At 37.6% G+C, this 26,151-nt stretch overlaps 2 protein-coding genes across 2 annotated transcripts in view; both read left to right on the forward strand.

The window, feature by feature from the left end:
* Sfl (N-deacetylase and N-sulfotransferase sfl) overlaps positions 1-26,151 on the forward strand; it is a 384,325-nt gene that overhangs the window by 21,134 nt on the left and 337,040 nt on the right. The window lies entirely within an intron of this gene.
* The window catches only part of Nudc (nuclear distribution C, dynein complex regulator), a 76,304-nt gene that overhangs the window by 19,953 nt on the left and 30,200 nt on the right, over positions 1-26,151 (forward strand). The gene's annotated exons all lie outside the window — the stretch shown is intronic.

Consider the following 26,151-nt stretch of genomic DNA (forward strand, 5'->3'; position numbering starts at 1 on the left):
TTGTTATCACGAGTATCTATCTCGCACTTTAGCACGTAATGAAAAATCTGTTTTTTATTTCTGTGATGAAATATATCTACAGTTTTATACTTTGTAACTCACATCGTCCTTCGGGTGTGATTATCAGTCGTAAACACGGCCGGAAGCGAGAGTTCGCTTTATTGTATGTTTTACTTTATTCTGGTTTGTCTTATTTTTATGGTTTTACGGTCAACGCAATCTGAATCCGTCTCGTTTTTGATCGATCCTCGTATCGTTTGTCATCGGACTGCGTGTACGAATGTACAATATGTATGTACTTGCAATTTTCGACATGAATAACGAAATGATTACAAAAGAAATTTCGTATTTTTCCTATTGCAAATTCTTTTCCAGTCCAGATTTGCGTAGATACATCGCAAAAAATTTTCTAAAAGTTCAGACACACTTTTGTCTAAATTTTCAAATTTATCTGAAAGAAATTTCAAATAATCTGTCTTAATCATCAGAGTTCTTCTCTGACAGTTCAGAAAAATATGTCTGAAAATTCAGACAGTATGTCTGCAAAAAAAAAAAAAAAACTGCAGACACTGTCTGGAAATTTCAGTCATCTTTTTACGGTGTAAAAAGAAGCCTTGAAATTGTAAGCTGGTCATTGATTTATTATAATTTTTCTCTTTGTCGTACGAGTGCTTGGAAAAAGCGGATATAAGATGAAAGCATCTCTGCATAATCGGAAAGAATGGTGCGTTTTATTTTACGCAACGATGAAGGCGCGTCGAGGCGTGTGAATCGCGTGCTTTTTGTTACCGATGGGATTAGGTAAATGAAAAACCAACCGTGACTCTACCGTTGATCGAATATTATCGATTATATTGTGTAATATTCGACGCGCGAATACTCGACGTCTGCGTGGAATTGTTCTCACATAAATGGTTCCGTTCCGTGGTAATCGTATCCTGGCGTAATCTCCCGTTATGGCAAAGTTTATTTCGCAAAATCCGGATCGCGATAAGAGACGACGAAAATTATCCCGCGAAATGTCATATTTTTATGAAAAGTCTCGGCGGTATCAATGATGCCAGTCAGGTGTAACTAAAACAAAGCCACAAGCCCTGTAAATTACGCGATACGGGCTAGTATTACGTGTAATAGTGGCCAACGTGATTGCCGAACTGTCGCTTCGCACGAAACTTGACGTAACCGCGATGAAACAGTGACCCTTATGCAATATTTATCGCCCGAGGTACCACCAGCAGCTCGTTTCGTAACCTTGAATTTCGCCGATTAAAGATAGCAATCGTCGACATCCGCGATTAGAATCATCACGCTTTGAACGGTTCTAAGAAATTCCCTGACGTATTTCTATCCTCGATCGAATCGATTGACTCACGCGATCGCTCGCCGATCCGCGAGGACAAGGTGCGCGTTAACGTACGTCCCGCAAATTAGGCCTAATCGCTACGTTCGGCTTTCCATGAAAATTAAATATTCCGCTCAGGAGCGAGGCACGTAGTGCTCTATTTCAGGCAAGGACTAACGCGCCCGGAACTGCTTCCTTCCTACCCCCATTCCTCTCCCAGCGTCGTTCAACTCGCGGTCCGCGAAAGACATCTACGAGGTCGTGATCTCACGCAATGATCTCGATCGTCGAGAGTCAAGTGCACCGCCCTTTCTCGACTGACCTCCGGTCGCTCGCTCGGTCGCCCCAAGGCGAAAAGTTACGTGACTTTTACGGCCCGATCTCTCGCGGATCGTCATCACGGACGTCTCGCGAAATTCTCTATTTAAACAGACCGTAACGCTTGCCCTTTCCCATATCTCGTCGTTGTTGGTGATTCGTTAGACGGTGCCCGACTTCTTTGCGTGGTTTTTTTTTCTTTTTTTTTTTCTTTTCAATAAAGAGAAACGGCGCTGCGGATATTCCTCTTATTCTTGAGTAAGAACGGATGCGAATCAACGGACTGTGATTGCGAGATTAAGAGCGAATTTATCGATAAAATATTAATTAAGCAACATTTTTTTGAATCGGTTTATAAATATTTATGGATATTGTGGTAACATTTTTTTTTCGAATATTACAAGGCAATTTCGTATAATTCTGACAAAAATGAAAATTAATTAATTAGTTTGATTAATTGATTATATAATAATTAATTGATTTGATAATTTTAAAACATTATTACATGGAAAGTTCATAATTTATCTAATTGTTTATTAGAGAGAAAGAGAGAGAGAGAGAGAGAGAGTTTCAAAATTATTAATGTATCGAGAGATTTTTGTCTTTTGAGAAAAAATTAACTCTAATTGTCCTTCGTGCATGAAAGGAAACAGGGACATTCTATATACGAGTATTTACAATTGTGTTCGCTATACAATTAGTCAACTCTACAGTTGCTCGCTACTTATTTTCTTAAGTATATACCAGAGGACAAAGTATCGTACCGCCGTGTCAACGACAAAGATACTCGGGTACGAGTCGATTAAAGTTATTAGCCGTATTTTGCAAGCGGACATTAATCGTCGCCGGCAAATCATGAGATTGTCGTTGGTGACTTGTCGTCGGGGAAGAAACGAGTACATCCTCACGCGCAACTATGTACGATTTCCATTAACGACGCGATTGTGCGTCTCGATTGAAATCTAATTTTTGCTCCTTAGAAAATATATTTTGCACGCTGGAACTAATGTGAAATTCGCTTCGATCGAGCTCCTCGATATTTTATTCTCCGAGTCGCAACGTAGGCAATGCCACTATATTTCGCAATTATATATTACCATAATTATAGCTTTAGCTGAAAAAAACGTTGATTATCTTTAATATGAATGTAATAAAAATTTTTTATATAAAGATGGCGTGCCCTCGTTTTATACGCGGTCCATTCATTTCGCATGGCGTTCATACGCGGAAGGGTGAAAATCCCATTTTTTTTGACGGAGATCGATGGACCACACACGCCTCCGGGATTTTTTCTACTTTCGGTACGGCTTTGTCTCGCGAATCTATCCGGCTGGTTTCGGCGGTGCAAGGTCGACGCTTTCGACAGCTTCCTGATCCATGTCGTGAACCGCCGCCGGGAGGAATTCGCGCACGCGGCTCTCGCGGTAAAAACACGTATGTTCAATGATATGTCGATCTTTTTCGATTTGCGAGCAAGGTCGAAAGGGATTGGCTACCTTGCTCTTCCTCCCCACGTCGTCGTTACCCGTACGCCGTTTTGCGTTCTATCTCGCTCCACTCTTAGCGGCGTATATTTCGTTGACCGCCCACTCCACGTTGTTGCGAACCTTCGTGAAATTAATTATACACGTTCCTCTCTCTGCTGCGTACGTTATTTCTCTTCCTGGCTTGCCCAAGAGTCTATGCAATCCGATTGGTGGCCGCTACGATGCTTGAAGCACGTACGCGTCTCTCTTTCATGATGTCACGATGGATGTGTCCGCGTATCTTTGCAAGATACGTCTTTTCCGAGATGGGGGCTCGGCAAAGGTTCTCGAGAACGAATGCGAAGTACCGCGAAGTCTCAACGCGAGAACACTTTCAGTATTTTTCATTAAGTATCTTTTGTGATTTTTATTTCTATTTGTACTCTTAATCGATAAACTTCCTATACCTCGAACTTGTTTATCCCCATACACTGGCATTTCACGTCTGTTTGCTCGATTGTTCGGTAAATTTTACGGCTTATGTGTAGATTTTATTTGATCGTCTGATGCGCGCGTCACAAAGTTCGCGTGATAACGTATGCAATGAATATTCAATCGTCAATGATCGTCAAATATTTGTTCGCGACTGCATATACAGACACATTGTTTTCGTAATTAAAAAATATCGTAGTAGTAGGTAGTAACTGTGCGATTACGTATAGAGTAAACAGCTTCATAAGCACCTGTCAGTGGTTATAAAACGTTCTGCTAATATGAAGTCGACGCAGTGTAACGACTCGAAGAAACGCTATCGCAGTCCAATTAATGTTGCCGTAGATATCGTTATCATGCGTTTACAAATATTTTAAATTTATCTGCCAACAATTGCTTAACTACCGTAACCGCTAATTGCCGTTCCTAATTATATTTTTGTCGACGGATTAGAGACAACATATATATTCACATCATACACGTTGCACGCTGCGCAAGAATTTACCATACACGCCATCGTTATACGCGATGCCGAACTTTCCCTATGCTATCGTGTCGAAGATAGTAGATGACGAAATGATCATGGGCGGGTTCGAGCTAACGCCGCTCGTTCACAAAGTGTGAAATCTCCGCGACATTTAAACGGTGCCTTTGGTTATCATCTAGCACGAACCACGGCAAACAAAGTAAAGACTCGCAGCGACCTTTAATCTCAAAGGGGAATAAATCGCGATGCAAAGGATTAAGAGAGCTTGAATAATTACAATATTAATTTCTTGCATTTTAAATAATTATAATGATGAGAGAAATAAAATATATAATATTTAAATATAATAAATAATAATCTTACCCACCTTCTTATACAATATCGTTGAAATCCCGTCATCGCGTTATTTTATTTAAACAGATTTTAATATTACATTACGTGTTGTAGATAAATTGTTTTTATGTCATATAATATATTGTTCAAGAATCCCGACTCGGTTTCTTGATCAACAGCATGGTGTCAGCGTGAAAAATATATTTTTATAATAATCTGTACGAAAATAAAGATCACATCTCGAAGCTATACCGTAAGGTGATTAATTTCGGAAGATATTTAAGTCTACTTATTTGAATCACGTGGAAGTCAAACATACGGTTAGATCCGCGTGTCCACGACATCTTCAATTAACGAGTCGAGAAGCGAACGTGGAATATATTCTTATATACATATGGGAGATAATGCGGAATCCTTCATCAATGTCTCGCGTAGGTTCGCGAATGGTTCCGCGTGTGAAAGAAGCGGGACCCTCTACAAACCCGGATACAGGCTCTTTCGCTCTCGCGTGCATTACGTTATTGCTCTCGATTCGTTTATCTCATCGGCCCAGAATCGTATATCCGTGCCCGTGAACTCGAGATACGATATTTGTTGCTAGTTCCTCATTGAAATTAATTACGGCTATTCTCGTTATTAATAAATTCTCAAAGAAATTTTTTATATATAAATATTAATTCGTCTCTAGGATCATGTATACGAATGATTGTAAATAAAAAATATTATACATATCACGTTTATTAAATATTCTTACTTCAACTACGACTTGAAAAGGGAATAAAAGATATTACGAAAGTTAATGCAGAAAAGGTTTCAGTATCCGAAGAGAAGAGACTTTCCCCCGAAAGTGAACATACATAAGATCCAATTAACAGAGTACGGTGATAATTGATATTCACGTATGCAAACGTCTTACTGCACTCGCGGAATTGAAATTCTATCGTTGACTTATGCCTTTTATTTTATTTTAAGATATTTTAGGATACGTAAAGAATGTTACGAGTACAGAGAAATTAGAAACATTAGCAAAAGATAAAAAAAAAATAGAAAGAATAGAGAAATGTAGCATAACTTCATTAAACTGTAAAAGCGTTTTTCATTAAATTTCTCGTACTCGTATAATTATACTACAACGTAGGGAACATTTTTGATTGATATTGTGTTAGATTAATCGATGTAATTCCGATAAGAGAAAAATATACGTTCGAGCCATGTGGGTGATTGATATCGTATGTGTAGCATACGAAGGAGCGAGAAACGTTCGCGATTATTTATGCGCGATAGAGAAAAGTACGGCGATTTTGCACTCGCAATAATAATTTCACGATGATTTGCCGTGGACAATTTATAGTCTTCACTCTTCGACCATCGTATTCTATCTTATCGCGTATTAATTAACAATCTAAATATTCGATATAGATATGTTTTATTTTTTTGCGCAATAGCATGTGCATCATAATACAACTGGTAGCCATTTGCGATAGATATTTTCGAATTTTTATGAGTATCCGCTTGATATGTAAATTTATATTATCGCGAATCATAATTTCTATCGTTTGATCCGGTTTGCAAAATCCGCTTATTCTTAAAAACGTCGTATAACACGTGCAATTTATATCCGAGCGATGAATCAAATATGGCTTAACGATTCTTTTCGCGATGTATTTTCACACACACCTACACGTGATTAGGAATACATAAATATCTCTATTGTAAATACGAATCTTTACCATTGTTGCCATTCAATCTAAGAACTGGAAAATTAAACGTTTTAAATATCGTACGAAAGATCCTCGGGATCCTCATTTACGAGTCTAACGTTCTGACATCTGTTCGAGTGTTCATGTTCGTTACGTCACTCGTAAGTAAAATTCTACATGAAGTATGTCGCAGCATCTCTCGCGTTATGTAATATTATATTGTGTGTAATTTGCATACTATATTATATAATACTTTCCTTCTTTACTACGATTTCACATGATTAGTCTTCTTGCTTGTATCTCATTTACATTCCGCGCATCTTTTCACGCATTAATCGCAGCCTCTCGCGAGCGCGCGTATCTTGCCGTTCGTTAAATCGGGAAGGAAGGGCATAGGAATTATGCAAGCTACGAGGCGAGGAAATCTCCGCTATCTCCGGCATGTCGCAAAGCGATAGACGATTTGTATGGCTTAGGTAAGTCAAAAAGAAAGTGGCCATCGGAAGAAGGCGCGCCTTCGTAACGCGCGTCTATACGTGCACGTGACTCAGTGTTAATTCTTCACGTGCTTCCGAGGAAGTCATTGTGCAATGGCTCGCAGACTCTGGCAGTTGCTGTCTTTAGTCATCGACGATATCGATGTTCATTATTCGAGGAGGAAGGTGTGAGACTCGTTTAAGAGGAGGGGGGAGGGGGGGGGGAAATATGAGAAACAAACCGCGCGATAAGCGAAAAATGCAAGATTGCTTCAATCGTACGATATTCACGTTGATAAGGCGAATGATGAAATAGCTAACAATAAGAAGCAAAACTTTTCGAGATACGTTTCTCGATTTTAACGACTAGGTATAGAATATATCGTCAAAAAAAAATCAAATGAAAGAGATTACGCGTATCTTTTGATAGAACATTTTCTTACACATTGTAACGTATAATTCTATCTTTAACCTGAGATTAAGTTTTCTATATTTTTTAAATATGCAATATTTATATGTTTGGTCTTGCTTGTAAAATATGTTTGTCTCTACCGTTTTATTTTCAAATCGTTCGTATTGAAATATAATTTGTCATAATTGCGAAGCCGGTTTTTAACGATCGATTACGATAAATATATGAGCGTATGATTAAAAGCACGGAACATCGCGCGTCGCGGTAAGTAACGCCCAAGTTACGACCTATATTCTATATCTCGTAAGTTCGACAGTACTGTCTTTATAAATTGCGATTGCCCCGGCAGTAACTCAACGGCGTGACCTTCGGTAGCAAATTATAATTATGCCGGGCGTAGCGATTCGTGAGTAACGGCCGCCGTCAAAACACGATGCAATTAAGTTTTGCAGGGCGTGCTTGCTCGATGCGTCGTCTCGCGGATCTACTATACTAGACATAAACGCATGTTCCCTTGAACCTTCGCGAGCCAATGATTAACGAGTTTGTCCGGGCGTGCTTGTCCCCGAGTAGGTGATAATGTCGTTGGAGAAGACGCGTTTCGATATCAAAAACGACCACTCGTAAGCCTTCTGAGAATGTTCCTCAGCCGTTTGCGGCGATTGTACTCAAGATTGCATCTGATCCACAATGACTGGCATCATTTCTGTAAAGAAAGCTGCCGTGCATATATCGGCAGAACCAACGAATCTCGCCGTAGATCCGTCAATGACGAATCAACGCTGAGGATAATCGGCTGGACCTTGAAACGTTGACGCGATAGTTGCCCTGTAAAACACGCAGGTACGGGGACTGTGCCGATTAAAAGATCGCGGAAGATAATTGGGGGATTTTTTTTTTTTTTTTTTAATACCAAACTTTTTATACGTCAGGTGGGACATTAAGATTCGTGTCAAGCAAAATACACGTGTTTAATCGATGTACTGTTATTCCAAAGATCATCTCACACAGTCCCTAATAAGCTATATACGTCATTAAAGAATTCTATAAATATATTTCCATTACAACTCTGGTATTTCACACGTTGCAGATGAAATTCTTTCCGCGTTATAAACACGATTAATTTTCTAAGTACTTGATATTATTGTCGTGTCAATGATCTGTGATCAAGGTTTAATCGTGACAAAGGTAAATTCATTCGAGCCAAGCGGATTCATATATTCACACACGCGTCGATTCCTGGTTATAATTTTATTTATAGAACACATTTGTGGTACCGTTAACGGATCCTGCTAGCAACGAACGAAACGGAGATTGTTTTATCCACGAGAATTTTGGGGATTTCCGATGGCCGGCTAGGTATGCAGGAATGCCCGCGCCAAAAGATAGATATTTTCAAGTTCATTGTGTTAGATTGTGCAGTGAATAGTCAGAATATAATACGTTATATATTTTATCGGAGATTAAAATCCTGTTTTGAAACTTTTAACAAGATAAATGTTGTGACTTCAAATTTAAAATATAATTCCGCGTGTATAAGAAAAGATATGCGGAAAATAAAATTTTGGTGTGATAAATCTCGCATATTTTTTCAACAAATATTCGACATAAATTTAGGAATTTTATCAATTTATCACATGGTAATCGCGAAGATTTTTTTTTTTAAGTTTTATAACACGAAAGTTACTACATATTAATATTTTTAAATGAAAATAATTATTTAATAAAACCGGTATTCTCTCTTATCCAATTGCATTTTAGAAATAATTAAATATATTTTTGTATTATATGGATTATATAACTGTAGATTGTATAATATATTTGGTTTTATTATATTCTAAATCGTGACAAGTGTAATGTCGAAAGCTATCTACCCAATAACCCATGCTAACTATTTCGAGCTATATATTAGCTTATGTGATTACAGTGTTATCACGGGAAAAAATTGCAAATTACAATCCATGCATAAACGCCGCGATCAAAAATGCCGGCTTTTCTTCCGTATATGATGACAGAGGAATTTGCGTTTGCATTGACTTCGTTCACACGACCTACTGCCGAGTGCTCACGCGATCTTGTAATTGTCATTTTCATTCTTCATTGAACGCTACTTCTTGAACATTTCATATATTTATAACAGTATTATTACAAATGTCATTCGTAATTATAAAAATTATGTTTAATAAGATATTCAACATATACAGAGTGTTAAAAAAAAAACCATTCGATATTTATCTGATAGATAGGATATAATCATATAAATATTGAATGATTTTTTTTTTTTTAACACTCTGTATATCTTTCGTTTCGATTTCTTTATACTCTTTTAAAAGTACTAATCGCGAGCTTTAAAATAGATTTTTTTTCAACATGATGAGACTTTAAATGTATATGGGAAATTATATTTCGCATCTGTATATTTTTTATACACAATGTGATATTTCTACTACAATAATCAGGCATTTGTGTAACGTCAGTTTTCACTCGTCATTTTACGCCCTATAATTTCACGGCTATCACATATAGAAAATTAAGAAACCGTATCGTAACGGTGCGCGTAAATCACTTTGACACTCCGTAACATTGTCCCACCTGTTGGATTCCTCGCATAACGCTACTCGTTTTATAAACACGTTCCATAAAAACTTTCCACGTGAGTAATCGCAATTTTTACAACGTACACATAAATACCATATATACGTGTTGATATTCCATGTTTGTACCTCGAAAGAGAGAGAGAGAGAGAGAGAGAGCATATTTACTTCGCAGATCGATGTGATTGTTTTTATCGCGACGAATAGAAAGAAAAAGAAGAAAATTCACCGGTATTTATAAACACACGGTGAAAATATAAACGCTCGGCATATACAATTCTCGCGTATCGCAATATCAAGATGGAACGAGACGCGATCGGTTCGCGAACGGCCGAACTCCGATTGGCTGGATCGTTGGCGATTTGACAAGTTATTTGCAATTGGTTTGCAACCCTTCGTGTTCCGCGCAACATCTGCTAGCCACAAAGTTCGCAAAGTTCGAAACGGAGACGAGAACATGCGAAATACTCGCGTAGGCGATTACGTCTTACAGCAACATTGTGCCAAAGATCGAGAGAAAGGAAGCCCAGCGATGCAATCGATCCTCCTCCGTCCCGATTTCGTCTCGTTCGTTCGATGCGAATTCGTGACGTGCTACGAATTCCACGCACGTGTCATACCAATGTTATGCAGCCGCGAAATATCATTATAGGCGACGCCTACGCGTTTGTACGGTGTCCTGCTCGTTTCTCGTCATTGTCTTGTGAAGCAACGCGAATTATTCGAATAACGGCAATAATTGGTACATATATGCGAGATTTTAGTTGACCGAGTGTCACCTGAATCCGTGAAACGAATTAGCCCTTCGAATCCTCCGATTCACTCGTCATGGCTCGTTTTCGCGAAATATCTTTAATGAATGTTGCAAAATGTCATCGTGAAACTTGGTGAAATAAAATTATAAATGGACTAGCTGAAAACGCTTGTGAATTAAAAGATAATTCGTGTCTCATGGATTTTGTAACATATATATATACATATATTCATTTAATAAGTATTACCTAATTTTTTTTTTTTTTTTATACACTTTTACTTATACTAATTAGAGTACCGAGATAATAACTTTTTTATTTATTTTATATTGTAAAGTACTCCTGCCTGATCATATTTTAAGTTCATGTTAAATATTTATTATGTATGTTCCCGGCAATCTGAACAGATATATCATTGGCTTCTGGTTTTCACGAATTATTTCACGATTATATACGTGACGCGTATCGTGCATAAATTTCTACAGCATTTCGCGATAGCATTCTGATGTTATTTTTTCTGATGCTAAAGATTATTCTTGGCGCCAGCGGAATTGTAAGAAATTTATCTTCGGAATTCCACGTCGCGCGGAACAGTTTTTGTGCATCTGAATAAAAATTTAACCGTTCGTAGATCGATATCAAATATTCATTACATTGACGTAATACACATCCGAATTTACTTCTTTGCATTATCCATCACCTATTCTTTTTCTGACAGTCGTGAAATAAATTCTTATTTACAATTTGCCGCATCATCGATAGACTGTTATGTGTTTTATAAAGCAATCAAGATTTTTATACTTAATGCAGTCTTTATAAAAGAAAAACAACTTTGGATGTGACATGCTAATTGAGACAGAAAATATTCGATACAAAAGTAAGATCAACGAAAAAATTCAATTATATGACAAAGATGACAATTTCCAAAGAGCATTGCCCTCAAAGCATACCACAGGGAGCATTCCTTTGATATCCGTTCTGTGGGTTCTTTGACCTGTGAAGACTTCGAGAAAAGAACTTCACGTAGCCGGCAATCAAGAGAGGATTCGTGTACGAAATTCACGATTTGCCATTCTTCGCTCAAATTGTCTTCTAAAACGCGAGTCACCGCATATTAAGTTATATATATATATATATATATATATATATATATCGTTATTTATTGTCGCAAGGAACGGACGCATCAAATGTTTTATCACTATGCGAGAAATTTTTTTTTCTTTTATTTCTTTTTGCCGCGACTATAGTGTTTTTCCGCTATGTTAAAGGATATGGCCGCAACTGCGGCGGCATTATTTTATTATAAATCCTATTTTATCTCGTTGATACAAAGAATAGGTGACGAAACGGGATATATTAATTATCAAATTTTATCGCATTCTTCACAAATCTAAAAGTCTTAATAGCCAAAAGATACATCACGATACAAAAAAGAATTTCATACATTTCATTTTAATTAATATATTATATATATTATATATTTTATATATATATATATGTATTATCATATATCGTATATATAAAAACTCTTTATTAGGATATTTTTATTTGAATCACACATTTAAATTGTTAAATGACTGAAAATAGTTAATAATTTTTAAACCAGTTTAAATTTTTATTTATAAATATTCAAAATTCTAATATTTTGCTGAGCTTAATATTATTAAATCAATATATTTGTGCGTCTTCTTATATCCGTATCGTCCGGTATATCCCGGACAGTGAACATAATTTGAGAATAATTTACGATAAGAGTATGGTTTGGGGGGAATTACTCGGCCATATCCATTCGTGTAACCCTGAACCCTATTCGCGGATCTCGGAGAACTGCGGCTTCTCGATTCTTCTTCTTCGTCCCTTACCTCGTCCTTCCTTCCTTCCTTCCTTCTTTTCTTCTCTATCTCCCGCCGTCTCCCGCTGTCTACGGGACCGCAAAAATGTCTAATTGCGACGCGGATGTGTGCGACTGTCTGCGGTCTCTCCGGCATGCGATGGAATCGCATCTCTTTTTTTCTCTCCTTCTTTCTGTATGGTTTCTTTCTTCTTTGTTTCACCCGGGTCTCCTTTCCTCCATTGAAAGAGAGAGAAAGAGATAGCCATAAGAATTTATATGCGTGGCGCGTTTATATACGCGGCACAAACCTGTCCGCTTAACGATAAACCGCACGCGTGTACGTGCGTTTTTTTGTTCCTTCTACCGCGCGCACCCCATCCCCCTTTAAGATTCTTTTTATCCCGGGCGGGATATTCAGTAATGATTCGTCGTATGGAAGGTCGCGCGCGAACAGGTTCTTCACGCTTGCTGCGTGTCTGCGAGCTTGAAGGGTAAAATATTGCCAAGGGGATGTGCGTTCACATTCACAGGGCGATTGCTGTTGTGCATGCCGCAAATGGCAGACAAAAGGATTGTGTCCCCAAACGTTTATCCGACATAAGTCCAATTACGCGCGAAATACCGCGATACAAGATAAAGGAAATAAACGGCGAGATCAGGAGTGTCTCCGCGAGACGGTTAGCGTGATTCATCACGTGCATCTTGCAGCGGAGATCCGTTAAACTGATGAGACGATCGAGAAACATGGAGGTTTAATAGATTACGGTTTACGAATGAGTCGATACACGTAACAGATAATCGGCAGCGGAGAGTAATCGATTAATCTCGTATGCAGCGCCCCTACCCCGCGTGGAAGTTCAAAGTTTAAGGTGGAACTCCCAGTTGCGTATCCATTAATTACGCGACGACTGGTTACGGCACTCAGCTGCTGCTTTCATGGCATACTTGCTTTGTCTCTTGGCGGAAGTGCTTTATCGTCGCGATACATATATATTATGTGATTAGTCACCCGACTGTGTCCCCAGAACCCGGAACTTGCTCTTATAATTATGCATTACTTTATTATCCAGTGAAGGCGGATGTGAATCTTTCGCGCATGATCTTGCGTTACCGATAATATCAACCTGAAACGATTATAGTGAACGGTGACTCTACACAAGTCACGAATCTCTTTTGAATCTTTTTATAAGAGCATCATCACGAAGAATCGGCGACAGAAGCCGTTAATAACACCTCATTGTATTAAAAGCGCTTGCATACAATTTGTGAAAGGAAACTTTGTTTTCTTTTCTCTCTTTCTCTTTCTCTTTCTCTCTCTTCCTTCTTAAATATATATTTCTTTAAAGGAAAAGGTCATGCCTTATCTACATACACGTTTAATCCGCATCAATTTATCAAATACTTTCTGAACCGTCGAGCTACATGTCATAAGTTCAAGATCGCGACCTGACTGAATGATGCACGCATTATTTCATATTTATTATCGTCGAACGATATCTATATTTGATATACGATCATTATATAATGAATAAAATATTATTCTATACGTAATAAATCGCATTGTAAACCGGTTATTCCTGATTATTTCTAGCAATAAGTAGATACTATGGATCAGGATATCGGGAAGTATATTCATGAAATATATAAATTTGTGCAGAACGATGTATAAACATACAAAGATTTTATTACGAAAAAAAGTTATAGCGATCTGTACGGCAAGCTAGTAGGATAGTATCGTATCGTATAAGGAAGTAAAATAAACAGCAAGGTTGCGGTATATTTCTCTTCTTTTTTTTTTTTTTTAGGCTAAAGCATTAAGTAACTAGTTGGCAAGACAAAATTTTTATTGTACAAAAATGGATGCAACGAAGGTGTTAAACGTTTGATGTGAGATAGTCTCTTATTTTAAGTCTGAAAAAAATATAACCGCTATTTTACAATCTCTTTAATGTACGCCGATTGCGATCTCCAGATTTATTTCAAGCCGAGACAATTGCATACTGAAACGTTCGTGAAATCACTATCGCGCCATACGCGAAATGTTAAAAAATTCTAGGTCTCTGTGTGATTTATTACGTATTTCCTCGTGTAACACACTTTTATAGGATAATATTTTACAACGGTATTTATTTTGACAGTATTTATTTTTTTCCTTGCAATAGGAAGACATGCCTATCATTCTTCTGTGTATAATTGCCGCTTAATATTATTTACCATTTTTAGAAGAAAATTCATAATTGTTAAAAAATTGTTAATTAGTGAAAAGATAATAAATGAGGTTATATATACGTATCTTGGCGAATACCAAACGTTATCGTGAATCTTTGTAACTGTAATGATTTTATCAAAAGTTGATTTCTTATTTCCGAGATATTTCGATGAAATTATTTGCGCCGTTTCTCGATCAATGCACCCTGACTTCCATATACAGTACAGCCCCGATATTTTTTTTATCTCTTTAACATGGATATAATATCGAATTCATAATACGTTCTTTCACGTCTTTTCTGACCGTGAAAGCACCCACGTAATACATGGACGTGTAATAAGAGAACGAATATGTAATAAGGTGCATCGTCTGTTATTTGCGATTTTTCATTTATTTCTTTTTTTTTTCAATATTTTTTAAATAAACTTAATTTTCTTGACTTTTTGATAAATTTAATAATATAATTATGATTTATATTAATTGCACAAAAGAAAAAAAATGTTGATTTATATTCTTATTATTTTTGACTTGACATTGATATGCGCGCGCGCGCGCGCACACACACACACAGACATGTATTTATTCGAACAAATATGAGAAGTGTCTACTTTCTCTCTTCTTACCGCGAATTTTATTGTTTGCTAATATTGCAACGTCCGGCACGTGATTTCATTCATGGACATAATAATATTTACATAATATCGTTTTATTGCAGTCTTCGTAATAATTCGCCTGTAGAAAAGGGCTTGATAACGATTCGCTTATGTAAACATGCATCGGTTTATTAGCTCGTTACATGGCACAAACATTTCTTGCATTCGCGTCTAAGAATTGGTGAAAGCGGCGACCCACGCAACACTTCCATAGTTTTCGCCATCACGTACGTACTTATCTCGTGCTATTCATATTCCGTCCGCTTTATACGTGTCCGTATTTTCGGAATGCATCGCTAGATTTTAATGCAGAACCGCGCGCGACACTACATCATCCGCGTATGACGAAGGCTGAACGTGATCATACGCATTATACGCACAAAGCCGCGACGGGATAATGCGCGCGTGAGATGTCGGATATTATTTTGCTCATATCGTTTTCTCGCGAATCCGCCTTTCCTCACGCCACGCCATAGGAGGATCCTTCAAGGGCACGAGGCAGCAGGCACACGAACATTAAGATCAACGGACATTGCACTTTACACCGCCCATATATACATGTATAAATATCCTACACCTGAAGCGAAGATTAAATCAAATGCTTGTAAAAAAAAAAAAAAAAATGTGATAAACCCTGTTACTCGATTTATTGTGTTTTATTTGCCTCGAAGATAGGACAAAACTGCAAGATGTATGTGATCTTATGATATTTAATTTTTATTCGCAGAATTAAATTACTGAGATCTTGTAGAGCAATTACAGTCAACCTTGATAATATTTTCATCGGCAATTGTGATGTTACGAAAAATAAAATTAATCCTCGGGGGACAAGCGGTTGTAGTTCCACGTTTTTATCACGCTAACACGTAGATTTTAAGGAAGCGAGTTCAGAATTTATCACATTAACGGCACGGATCCGATTTAATTGTCGCACTTCCAATCTTTAATTTTCATTAACATTTTAATAACGTCCAGATGAGAGTTTTTATACGAACCGTAGTCGGCTAAGCACATTGCGCAACGGCGCTTTCTAATTGCGACTTAGATAATCGATCATCACTTAATTCTAGAACTAATACAACGAGTGCACGATGAAAATACCAGCCATTTCTCCGACCCAATGACCTTCCGGCCGTGAATATTTTGTACTACTTTCACGGAAACCCGACGTATATATCGAGTTAGCCCGCGCGTGTCATTGAAATCGCCACGAGTCTGAACAAGGGGCGGTCCATGGCATTAGACATCGACATGCTGTACACACTGGTGAAATGTCGCGTGCACGACTTACGCAGGTAAAAACATGGGTCCAAGGTAGGCCTGCCCCTGGTTTATCTTCCGCCACGCAATTTATTGGCGCTTGCAAAAAAATTTGCCAAAGGGACGTTACATCGCGTGTACATCGGTCGGCCGGACATGCACGAATAGCGTGACGTGATTAACGGCAATGGCGTATGATAATCGTTTTCTTTATCCGTGCAATTATTTATGACTTACGACAAAATGTATCGATGGTTAGGATTACAATAATTGTCGCATCGTTCAACTCTCATTTTTATACTCGACGCGACGAAATTGTATTTACTTTGCTGAACGAAATTTTTATATTGTATCGCAGTTCGGAAATGATATTCGATATTGAAATCGGAGGAGGAAGTTTCTGCGCCAAGTGGACATTTCAGTAAATGGAAGCAAGTTCTCTAGAAAAATAACGCTGATCTCGAAATATGAGAGTCCGATTTATCGATTGCGCAATCGGCACACAATAAATAAATAATCAGATACGCGTGAAATTTATAAGCGTTTTTTTTTTGAGAATTTTAGGCGATTCCAATGCATTGTTTTTGCGCCCGTTTTTTTTTCTCTTATTTATTACTTTTGCAATGAATCCTGTATTATCGATCACGCCTACATGCTAACAATTTGTCCATCATTCTGAATTATTTATCGAATGAAAAAAAAAAGGGAAGTTGGAGATATAATATCGATAGAGAAAACAGCATCGCTAATCCGAGAGATTTTAGATTATCCAATGTATGCGCGTGCGTACCCATACACACACACACACACACACACACACATACATAAATAAATGCTATACATATTAACGTAATACAAACTGTACCGATACGATGGCGTAAGCATGATAACATCTTAAATTGTATATGCTTAAAAAACGAGTGTGCTCGTGCTATAGAAAAGCGTGAGAGAGCATTAACATCGGTTATATTTGTATCCTGCTTAAAAGCTATTTCAGTCATGTGGTGAGATAAAATGCTAAAAATAAATATATCCTGCTCCTGTTCCACGAATTTCGACCACGATGAAGTCATCCTTTCTCGAGCATACAAATATATATGTATATATAGAGATTATTATTTAAGAATTTATAATTTAATGCGTTATTTTTTGCTTACTTTAAAATAATTTGGCTTATTTATCGTGAACACCATACTTTTCAATATTTTTTATCCCTAAATTATGTATTTCTTTATAGCAATCGCGGCGTGAATTTTAATAATTAAAGAGACAAGAGAGAGAGAGAGAGAGAGAGAGTATAAAAGAATCACCACCGATACGCGTTATTTTATTTTTTACGATGTTATGTGATTAGGGGATAAAAATAGAGAATCGATACATTTCAGATACTATCTTTTATGCGTTTTCCTTTCTTATTTTTATCTTAATTATATGCTCTTTCGATCCCGATCACGGATGTTCGTCGACAATCGACAACGCGGCTAAATACTGTCCCGTTTTATCGATCCATTTTGCATACCGGCGCCGATATTTATATTTTTTTGTTCCATCGTAAAAATACACACTCTCGTAAAACAAACGATCGTACACGGGAGGGTAAGTACTCGAGCGCGGTGGATTGCAATCGTTCGCGCGCTGGTTGGTATTGCTGCATACAAATCTGGTATTAAAACTGAGAAGTCAGTCGAGGCGCGTTATGAGCGGGGCACGCGGTTCTCGCGGATCGGATCAGTTCAAACGAGTTTGAGGCCGAAGGCGAACCGCTCGATCCACGAAAAGCACGATCCACGAACGAAAAGTGAAAGGGACGCAGGTAGGGAAAGCGCATTCGGGGCAGGCTCCCTATGGAAGCTCCCCCGACCTAGCATAACCGATGAACAGCAGAGCGCCGAATGATGTCTACTATCTATTATCTTTCGCTACACATGTCTCGCGCTGCGAGACAGATACCCTGGGAATCCCGGGAGGGAAACACAATTCTAAGTCGAGAATCGTAGGGTATCGCTCTCCCGATATATATATATATATATATATAAACAAACATAGATATATATTTATAATATATTTTAAACACATAATTTACTTAGAGATTGCCGATTGTTTATAATATAAAAGTAAAATTATCAAAGAGAGGATTTCTTAAAGAAATTCCCCAAATCCTAATAAAATTCTATAAGAATTCCCTGATTTTTCCAAGTACAAAAGAAATCTCTAAGAATTCCAAGTGTTCCATCTTTTGAGAATATATATATATATATATATTCTCAATGTGTCTTAACAAAATATTGAATATGCAGTACGTTCTTTATTGTAATTTTTATCGATAAAAAAAAACGGGGTGGGTTTTTTTTTATTTTTACAAGATTTGAGTAGAGAGACATTCTGGTTCTTGTCTTATACATATTTCATACTAAAATTTTTTCAACTTTTGAAAATATTTCGATCAGGATACTCGGTACAAATTTCGCTAAAATTTGATTTTTTTTTTCCTCGCTTTCTTCGATTTCTTCTTTCAAGAATGCGCGATTACCTATAAATCGAATAAGCGACGTTCTCATCACAAATATATGTAATAGTATTATTAATTGAGCAAATGACGTGATTCGCCTTGATATCCGTCTTGATTCGGAATTCTTTTTTTTTATATCCACACAGATGTTATGATACAATGTTGTTTACGAACATTTGCATACTCACTCTTAAAAATCCTATCTTCGATGAGGTAGATCTACATCACATCACCGCTCTTCTTCGCCCGTAACATCAGCAACACTACATCCGCGTCGTGGCCAAATGATTCGGTTATTACGGCGACGTAATAAACGGCGAGTCGATGACCACGAAAAAATTTTACCCGGGTATAGTAACGATTATCGTTTACAAGCGGTGTTTTAACAACATTCACCTGGTGATTTCGACGCTTAAAGATCACGGTAGTTGCGGTTAATGAAGGATACTCGGAAGAAAGTCTCGCATCGAAATGCGCCCGATCGATTACTTTGCGAATATCTAATCTTCCCGATTAAAGATCCCGTACAATTTCGTAATTTAGATAAACATGGCGGAGATAGTCTCGCGCGCGTGAGAAATCTTTGCGACCGCATTCGCCTAGATATCTCTTCGAGATCGTTAATAGCGAGACGCGATACAGAGATGCTTATAAAAGACAATTTTTATGCCGCTTTAGGCGCGCGCGCGACATTATGAGCGAAGTCATTACGATGAAGACCTTGTATCTTCCGCGCGATTCAAAATCATCAGCATACCGCGCTTTATTGCAGAATTGCGCCATACGCATACATACACATAGTCTTCTTTCTCTCTTAGGCAGCGATGCGATTCTTACGCAAATAATGCCATAACTTCGAGACAAATATATGTCGGACCGCTGACGTCGGACAGATGATGCCTCGCGCGAACATGTTTCTCGTCAACGCGCATCGTCTAACAAGCCAGTTTTAATAATGAATTCTTTTCTCGGGTGAAACGCGACGAGCCCGATGATTTTCATACCCTAATGTGTGTCCCTTTGCACGCGTGTCCTCGTGACGTCGTGATTTTCCAACGATGAAAATCTATTAGTCGCATGTTGAATCGTCGCCGTAAATTATTCGCCGGCATAATGCTTCGCAGCAAAAACGATTTAATAATGAAGCACAATTGTACGCTCGCATTGTTACATGTATGGATTTTCCAATGCTCTTTTAATCGCATATGTCGATGAGACCTTGAAGACGGTATTTTTGTTTGGCACCTGAACTTATGAAATAACGAGTCGTTGTTTCGCTAATTAAGTGGAATTGCATTACGTGTCATATATTATATACTAGCATCGATAATACTAGTTACAAGAGAGTCGATTAGTTGAATTTGACATACATGTATGGTATTGTCTGTTGAATCTCTTGTTTATCTCTTCGATGCTTTCGTAATAATTGAGAATACGACATTTAAAATAATTATTTAGATACTGGGGTTGAAGGTTTTTATCAAATTTAATTGGTAAGAATAGCGATTGTTTTCTCGTTCATTCGCGTCTCATCTTTTATACTTTTTGCATGATTATAAACGCGCTGAAATATCTGCAAAAGAGAAATCTATGATATTAGACGTGAATCAATTATTTTCTTAATCGTATGTCTTAAAATACGTTTTATAATGTTTGATTAATGAATTGCTTATAAATTATGATTCGTAAATCACTAATATTTGAATTACGTAAACAAATGTATGTCGTAAGATTCAAATTTTACGGTCACTTAAAGCTACAACAAAGAATTGTTCGTGTCCATACTGAAAAATCAATTGTGAATAGTTATTACTTTTTTTTTTAAAATTGCGCGTTAAGATGATATTTAACGAAATATCACAGAAAAAAGATCTACATCTTACAGGAAAAGCAAGAATTTCTCTTGCCTCCAAAGTGTATAATTAATGATTCCTTGAATAGAAAAAAAAAAAGATTTTAATAATGAGAAAAGTTCATCGGGATTATACTCTTATAAATTTAGCGAGACAACCTATATGTAAATTATTTATATAGGTACATTGACGACTTTTCTTTACAAACTATTTGTCATAAATAAGAAAAAAAAAACAATTTACCATCGAGCATAATTGCATATAATTTCGCATATATTATAAATACTATGTTATATATCGCGGTAGTATTACGTTATCCGCCAAGGTCATGATTGCGGTTTTGTCGTAAGATGATTAGACGCGTTAGATTGGTATACCACGCAATACACGGTATATGGTAACACGGAAATGACGTTCATCGAGGAAGAAAAACTGGTAAAAAAAAAAAAAAAAAAACGGGGAACACATGATGTAAGCCTCTCGGCGAGGCAACGAAAAGAATCGTGGTCGCATGTTACGTTGATCGATGCTTAAGTGTTCGACTTCTCTTCCTTATGATTATTTTTTTTCTGCCTCCTACGACTCCTACTCTGTATAAATAACACGAGTATAGCAAGAGAACACACGGAACTATCGCGAAGGCCGGTGTTAATTAATACGTCGCTCGAGAAACGATATCTATTTCGTATACATCTATAACGAATAGACGTATTTTGTTCCGTTAATAATCTATGATCGATTAATTCAATTAAGTAAATCGCGTGAAAAGCTGAAAGTCATTGAACCCACGCGCCCTCGTTTCTGGGAATTCTCTTTCTCGTCACGTCAATCTCCAAAGTTGTTTGTTCTAATTAACTTGGATTGATAATTGATTTGCAATTATCAAGAGTTAACGTAATGTTTCTAGAGAATCATTAGTGCAGGAATATCTTTTGACAAAATATTATTTTGTATGGAAATTAATTATAAGAGATGTGTGTGTATCTATTTCATATATATAGTTATTTTATTTTATTTTTTATTTATTATATATAATATATGTTGCGTGCAGGAAGTCAGTTACGTTTTATACGCTGAGAAAAAAAAATTTGTTAACTTGAAAAATTAAATTCGTCTAACTAATTACTATTTCTTTGTATTTCTTTAATTGAAATATTTAAGTCAAATATAATTAAATCAATAAGATGGTATTGAATCTAATACGACATATATTTGAGTACTGAAATAATTAAATATTTCAATTAAAAAAATGTAAAAAAAAATAATTAGTTGGACGAATTTAGTCAAGTTAACAACTTTTTTTCTCAGTGTACGATTTTTTATCGCGAATTGGAATGCAAACGGGAGATTTTTCCACATCATATAGAACGAGATGCATACTCAGCGAGAGTAAAAATTCAGTTACTCGGTTGGACAACTTTCATGAGTTTGTTACGCTCCCCCCTTCAATAATTAATTCACTTTTATCACCGTCCGATCTTACCAGACGGATATTCTCCGGACCCCTTAGGACGCTTATAAATCCCTCCCTGTCCAGTCTATGGAATGTGGATTTTTTTAACGGTGGCGAACGCGTGCAAGGGCAAGGTTTTTTTACGGATTGGCTTGCGGAACGAGAGGGACGGACAGCCACGTGCAGGTGTTCATCTGATCGCAAAAACTGTAAGAACCCGTCGCGGGACAAAGGCGAGCGTACACAGTCCCGATCCGCCTCTCGAAAATCGCTCTCTCGTTCGACAGGTTCGAGGACGTACGTAAATGCTCCTTTGTCATCGATTTAACGAGATAAATAACACGAGCGCCTCTCGTTTGCTCCAAGCACACCGCATACCGATGAATACGTAAGATGAAACTTGAGAATTTTAATATTTCGCGCATTTTTATTATGTCGGGCGACGCAAAAAGATTCTTGAATTTTATTTGAGAAAGAAATAAAAATTACATAATGTAATCTTGAAATCGAAGCATTTAATCCATTGTTGCAGTCGTCGATCGACGAAATATTCATGCATGCAGCCAGAATTTAATTTGACAATATTATCTTTATTATCTCGTTATTAACAATCGCTACGCGTGTCGTTACGACGATAGATTCCCTGTGGAACAGTAGCAACCTAAGATATGATCCAGCAATAAAGGCGGGCCTTGGCCGGTTTTTTATCTAGATCGAGGATCGAGTTCTCAGGTCAGCTCTTGACGATTGCATTAAGCATAATGGGATGCACCCTCCCAGGATCCTTATCTCACTTGACGAGCTCGACGAGCAGCTTCGATGCGGGAATTAAACGTTTTTCATAATAAAAATTTGCATTCGCGTAACGATAATGTTCGTCGGTCAGGTTTCCTTCAGGAAAGGAATGTCGAGAGATTCTCTCGATCCTGGCAGCCGACCTTCGGTGTCTTCTTTTAGAGCGCTACGTAACGCGACACTGGGGCTATTTTGCTCTCGAGAGCGTTCAATGATGCGAAACATTCTCAAGTCGCGCTAATTAAGGCGATTCTATCATCTCACGTGCACGCGCGGGGGTGTCCCGAGTGTCGGTTTTGCGTGCTGTTTATGATTACCGGTTCCCGGACGCGATCTCGCGTGTACATCAACGGGCAAAAATTATAAATTTAAATATACCCGGGCGATCTGTTAACGGGATACGTGGGTGCCGAGACTAGCGTGGCGCGGATATATTACTGGTAGTGATTCGCTATACGGGCCCACCCTCAGAAATCGTTTCATCTCCGTTAATTATTTCGCGTCGGCGGGCTATAATAATCGTAACACGAGCGAATGACTGCTCCTTGCGCTCGGAGGAACGACGACGTCACCTCGAAACGAGGTTAATCGCTCGCAAGTGTCAGCGGGAGTAGCGGTTCCATTTGACATGTCACTTTGTGCATTCTGCAGTACAATAACGATATTATAATAAGAATCTTAGAGGCGTTAACGGAATCCATGCATCTTGTTAAAATTTATTGCATCGGAATTTCAAAAAGATTTTATAGGTACCACGTGTAATATCATGTATAAATGTTTTAATTTTTTATGTTAAAATTTTAAGAAAACACTAATCGTATCCGAAACGCAAAATAAATAGGGGATGAACTCGATTTTTTAATATTGTTAATGACTCAATTTTATTCAATGGAGTATTGTTATTAGTATTTAATTGTTACCCCTTAAAAATGATCGATTCATATGTTTTACATTTGTATTGGTTTATATTATTTCTCTAACACCACGCACGGTATCTGTCTTGTTGCGAATGTTTTATGTTACGGTGTTACGATGGTTTATGTTCTATGCAAATCAGATTTGTATCGGTTTGCAAATATTATCTTGTCAACGAGGTTGACTACGCGTTTATCGGACTTATGTATGTCATAATTTATCTCCATGGCGTCGCGCGCCTCTTCTTGAAGAAAATTTATCACTTTACGATGTCATTTGACGAGTTTTTTTTTTTTTTTTTTGTTATTTCGATTTTTCCGCTTAATTATATATGTATTTTTTTCTGAAATTGCCGCATTATGCAATCTACCGTTTATCGCGTGATAGATACGAAGACAATAACGGGACAATCGCAAAAACGCATTATCTCGCTGACGGTACTGTTGTGAGATTCACACGCGTGCAAAAGTAAACTTCGTCAACGCCAATCAATTCATTGTTTTGTCGAACCTGCTATCTGCGATCGGTGCTTAAAGTCATTATTGTGTGCATTTACTCGACACAATTTTGTATGAGCGTAACAACATGAAAGAGCCGTGACATCAACCGTTTTTCTAGCAACGTATTATTAGGAAAAACATTTACCGATGTATGTACCTCGAGTGCACAGTCTACCAATATTATATATGAACGGTTGATTATTTTTATCGACATGTGGGACAGAAGTGGGCAAAGTAACACAAAGAGAGAGATTGGAATTTTTTTTTCGATACAATACATTTATCGAGTATGAAATTCTGATGAAAAGTCAATCGATTCGGGTGCCGATTTTTTTGCCGCATTGCAAAAGACACCACGCGAAGTTTTTACTATCTTATAATCTGAAACTGATCTAATTTCGATACGCTTAAAAATGATATTACATAATATTTCGTGGCAGAAAATTGATATCTACGTTGTATTAAGCAATTTATCTTATAATGATATACAACACTCTAATATGCATGTGTCTTACATAGTACTCAACTTGTCACTTTATTAGCATAATAGTTTGCGGCCATAAGGATTAGAGTAACATCTTTGAAATGTCTCATATTACTGCAAACCGCAGCTGGAAAAGCGCAAGCAATTCATTATTTCACCGAATGCCAGAACGAAATTCATTTTCACGCTGCGGCATGTTGTTTCTCTCACCCAAGCTATATTAATATACCGCATAATACATCAAGTAAGTAGAATGAAGCAAACGCCTCGGCGGTTAGGACCGCATCAAATGATAAACTTGCTTCTCAGTAAATTTCAACGTGGCAGAAACGACGCGTTACTCCTTAACGTTCTCTCTCGTACCGTCGCGTGGAAATCCGGCTTATACAGCAATTGTAGTAGCATCGCGGCGTCACAGATTTGACGTTCGCGACGAGACAATGGATAGAGACCGAAGAGCGACGAAGGAAGGGAATGTCGGGCTGGAGGTCGTTCGGAATACTCGTCGAAGACGCCGTCCATCGTCATTGCCCATCCCGGGATTTACGCACCTTGGTCGTAGACCTTACTCGAGCCCTCCTCGCGCGGTTACGTTGCATAACGACCGAGATATCTCGGCTCCGCGGCGCTCATTGCCGCCGCGTGTGTCAATTCTCAATAATACTCGTCGCCAGGTCCCCTTCGAGCTCATCCCATTTATCGCTCGCGCGAAAGGTTACGCCGGCTGTATGTTAGATTTACGGTGACGATACAGTGGCGTGTCCTCGTGTACGTACGATCGGTCGTAATATCGTCGATTTATTCTTGCGGGAGAAGCTGCGGGATTTCTATTCTAGGCATGCGTTTTTAACGATCGCTACACGCCATTGAATAACAAGTATGAATAAGTATATAATTAACGCTGAGTTAGAGGATTCTGAATTTTGAAACAGAATTTCCTTCTTTTCTGGAAGCGTAACTTTCCAAAGAATTAATTAAAAATGATAGTTATTTATATCGAGTTTTATTCTGAATTAACGATCTTTATTTTCTCTTTGATCTACGATTCAACAGAATGTGCTTGTCATAAAATTATCTGAAAATAATTGCTTGTAATAATTGCAATTTTACGTAACTTATGTAAATATAATTCGCTCACAACATGTATAATTTACAATTAATGCCAATAATAGTGCATAGTTTTGCGTGTAGATGCAACGTTAGTTTTGCGTTCACGATGATCGTGTACCATCGCGTGTATTCTTTCTTTATAAGCCGGTTGACAGCCGATTGTTAAACAAGTTCCCAGTCAATAAAATATGATGCTAAGAACGA

This window comes from Polyergus mexicanus, unplaced genomic scaffold, assembly GCF_030449975.1.
Source record: "Polyergus mexicanus isolate NDT 795.1 unplaced genomic scaffold, iyPolMexi1.0 SCAF_12, whole genome shotgun sequence".
NCBI classification, from domain to species: Eukaryota; Metazoa; Arthropoda; class Insecta; order Hymenoptera; family Formicidae; genus Polyergus; species Polyergus mexicanus.